Source organism: Lactuca sativa, chromosome 6 (assembly GCF_002870075.4).
Source record: "Lactuca sativa cultivar Salinas chromosome 6, Lsat_Salinas_v11, whole genome shotgun sequence".
NCBI classification, from domain to species: Eukaryota; Viridiplantae; Streptophyta; class Magnoliopsida; order Asterales; family Asteraceae; genus Lactuca; species Lactuca sativa.
The window spans coordinates 166,567,373-166,571,535 of record NC_056628.2 but is presented as its reverse complement, the minus strand read 5'-3'; the positions used below and the strand labels follow the sequence as shown (position 1 = coordinate 166,571,535).

The 4,163-nt window shown below is 40.0% G+C and overlaps 1 non-coding gene across 1 annotated transcript; it reads right to left on the bottom strand.

Moving 5' to 3' along the window:
• Nucleotides 1–2,767: 2,767 nt before the first annotated feature.
• On the bottom strand, nucleotides 2,768–2,874 carry LOC111905133 (small nucleolar RNA R71). Its single transcript, XR_002854748.1, has one exon. It is a non-coding gene; the product is annotated as a small nucleolar RNA R71 (small nucleolar RNA).
• Between the last annotated feature and the right edge of the window lie 1,289 nt (nucleotides 2,875–4,163).

Below are 4,163 nucleotides of genomic sequence, written 5' to 3'. Positions count from 1 at the left end.
GGGCCTAACATCCAAGGTCCAAAACAATAATGGGCCATAAGGCCCAATAGGCCCAACCATGCTATCTATGGTCCAAAACAAGCATAAAGGCCCAATAGCTCTTAATGGGTCCACATCCAAGGCTGAATAGGGCACAAATAACTCAAAAGCCCAACGAAGCCGAAACTCCATTAGGGACTGTACGCCCAACGTACCTCATCAATACACTTAACGTACTAGATCATTTGGCTGTACGCGCAACGTACAAATCATTATGCCCAACGTATAGGCTGGTTTTGCACAAATGATCATTAAGAGCTTAATTCACAAAGTCACTTTGTCAAACTACGGATATGGTTCATATAAGAGGTCCTAGGGCATAAAGTTGGCAAATTGATGCCTTTGCATGCCATGGGGGAACCCAACACTTCATTTTATCCATTAAGACTGATATTTGCATATTTAGCCTCATAATAAGTGTAGATTTTTATCATTTATTAGCTAATTTATTGCATATCATGGACAAAAGGTACTTAATAATGCTTGAATTGTGTTTTCAGTCCAAAAGCGAAGCTCGGAAGCAAAAGGAAGCAGGAGAATCGGTTGGGAGCTCGGGAGTTGAACAAAGAAGAAAAACACCAAAAATACAAGGGACTCGGCGAGTAGGGTCGACTACTCGGCGAGTAGCGTCGAAGATTCGAGAGGATAAAGGCTCTGTGACTTACCATGTACGGGAATTAAGGGGTGGACTCGGCGAGTCGGTCCTAGACTCAGCGAGTCGGTTCAAATCTATAAAAACAGTTGTCCAGATCGCTATTCGATATTCTGGAACCCTTGGGGAGAAGCAAGCTGCGAATCAGAGCCAGGAGAGATCTGAAAAACGAAGATACAACCTAGAATTCAATTCCGAAGAAGATTTGAGGCAAATTCTCATCATTCTACCTAATCTATTGTTTTTCAATTATGGTTAGACAATTAGAATTCGTTTTATTGTTGTTAATTACCTCAATCATGAGCTAAAACTCTTAAACTTCTGTTTGGGGATACAAAATTGAGACTATGGTTTGGTTATTGGTAGGATTAATTCAATATTGGTGATTTTGTTGATTTTAGCTTGTTAAAGAACCTTGTGTATGAATGATAACTAGTTTTATGTTAATAGGAAGATAATTAAATAGTATGAACATCTTTTAATTGTCAACCTCATATGTTTATGTGACCACTTTATCATATGTCTAGGATTAATGAACATGAAACTAGAATTAATGGACAATTAGGTAAATTCATGTGTGAGCTTGTTGATGACCATCAACAAGAAGTTAACTAAAGGACCAAATTCGTTAGCTATTACAAGTCTAAATTAACCTGAATAAATAATCTATTGAATTAAATTAAATTAGACAACTGATCACTGTTTGAGTTAGTTTGTTCTCTAAGGATTAGTGCAGCGAACGCAAAGCTAATCACTTGAATCGGTAGCCAATAGAAGAATTAATCCATTGCACTATTACCATAATATCAACCATAGGATCAATTGAGTTGAACTAAACAGAAGTCCCTCTCATTATTGAATTTAGTTAAATCTTTGCTTTTCTAGTTTTTAGCCTAAGTAATATTAGTAAGTTTCTAGTCTTGTAAAACTAGAGAAAACCCCTATTGATTATTTAATTTAGATAAAATTAGTCTTTAGTTTTAATTTACCGTTCCCTGTGTTCGATACCCTGCTTATTTAGCTATACCACAATTGATAGGTCCACTGCCTTTGTGTGTTCATTTTATAATTAAAAAGTAGGTTTAAAACTAGTTCGTTTCACACACATCAAGTTTTTGGCGCCGTTGTCGGGGAACGGTTCCAAATTAACATTAATTTCTATTTTTATCGATCCTTTGCGTAAGATTTCTCTTACACAAAGTTAATTCTTAGGTAATTTAGTAGTTAGTATAAGTTTTAAACAATATCCGTTTTAATAAGTAATTAGAAAGTTTTTCTGTTTTTGCCTTGAAGTCGCAGAGTGCACTCGTGACAACTCGGCGAGTCCATCGCTGTTCACAGATTTAATTTTTATTTTATTTTTGTTCTTTTTACGCGTTTTTCTTGTTTTGTTTACAGTTGTTTCATGACCTGAGGATCTGATACACTTCTGGTCCCTCCTCTCGAACACCCGAAATCCGCACTAAGGAGGAACAAAGGAAAAGCCGTTGGAGAATCCGTTTCTTCAAAGAATTCATCATTAAAGAATCTCAAGTCCGTTTTCAGCAAGAAGAAGAGCAGCAAATCAGGAGCATCCAACGCCTCTTTAGCAATCGAAGACCCAATTAAAGAAGACACTGAGTACGAGACCGAGGAAGAAGAAGAACCTACATACGAGCACAAATCCGAGTTTGAGGGCGATTTAGCTATCACTATGGCTAATATCGATGAAGTCCCCATGGGGAATGGAAGAAGAGGATGCACGATGACACTAGCCCGGGACTTGTGCAACCCGCAATTCCCGCTACTGCTACTTTCGAGCTAAAGGGCCATATCCTCGCTCAACTCAAGGAGATTCCCTTCTATGGAAAAGACCACGAAGATGCTTACAAGCACTTAGATGAAGTAAATGATGTGGATGACTACTTCAATGTACCAAATGTGTCACGCGAGACCCAGCTACTTCGTATGCTTCCAGTCACATTCAAGGGTGCTGCAAAGGATTGGCTCAAGTCACTTCCCCCCGGGTTGGTCACCACATGGGCTAAGATGAAAGAGGAATTCATAGACCATTTTTGCCCGCCTTCTAAAATAGCCAAGTTGAAGAAAGCCATTGCCAACTTCGAGCAACAACCCGGAGAGTCCCTTTATGAGGCGTGGGAGAGGTACAAGGGTCTTCTCAGAAATTGCCCACACCATGACCTTAATAGCCAACAAGAAGTCTCCATCTTCTATGATGGAGTCAATACTACCACAAGGCAATTGCTCGACTCGCAAGGCCCATTCACAAAGAAGGCACCCAAGGTAATCAAGGAATTAATTGAAGAATTCTCTAAGAATTCTAGAGTACCACAACCCAAGAAATGAAGTAAGTCGGGGGGTAGTGAACTCGACCAATGATGGCATGGCGGCGATGATGGCTAAGCTCGATAGTTTAGATAGAAGGATGACAAAAATGGATCAAACAATCCACACTATTCGAGTTGGATACGAGAACTGTAGAGGACCTCATCTCATGAAGGATTGCGACTTGGATGAAAATGGAAACAAGAAGGCGCAAGTGTTCTACTCAAGTGGCGATAGATACGATGAGAATTGGCGGAAACCAAAGAAGGAATGGCTCCCGTATGAAGAATACAAAAAGGCAAAGGAGGAGAAATACAAGCAGAAAGAGAGGGGATTCTATCAAAAGGAAGAACCGGTTGTGGAAAAGAGAGCCGACTTAGAAAAGATGTTCACAAGATTCATAGCCACGTCCGAAAAAAGACATAATGATCATGATGCTGCAATATAAGAGACCAGAAATATACTAAGGAATCAGCAAGCATCTATTCTCAACATTGAGAAACAGCTAGGAAAACTTGCACATCAAGTGAACGAGAGAAGACTGGGTGAACTCCCAAGTAAAACCGAGAATAATCCGAGAATGGAGAATGTGAATGCTATAACCTCCAGCTATGGAGAAATTTCCACTCCTATGACCTCTGCAAAGAAGGTCGCCAAGGTGCATGCAGAAAAGACAGAAAAGTCGAGTCCAGCTAAACCCGACCAGACTCACCGAGTCCCTCTAATGGACTCGACGAGTCCATGCCCTGATGACAAATCTGTTGTTTCCTTAAAGCCTTACAACCCTCCTCTTCCATTCCTAATCAGAGCCATACCTGATGAGAAGGTTAACGCATATAGATCTTTCATGGAGCATGTTAAAGCCCTTCATGTGAACGTCCCATTTGTGGAAACAATGCTTCAAACACCCAAATATTTGAACTTGCTAAAGGGACTCTTTGTTGCCAGAAAAGATTTAGCTGAAGTCGCAAAGATAGTATTAAGTGAGCTACCAAAAAAAGAAGGGCGAACTGGGAAGCATCAAAATTCCTTGTCAATTTGGAAATGTACTTGCTACTCAAGCGTTGACCGATTCGGGTGCAAGTATTAACTTAATGCCTTTTTCTTTCTTCGAGAAGTTGAATGTACCGGAGCCAAGGCCTGTGAA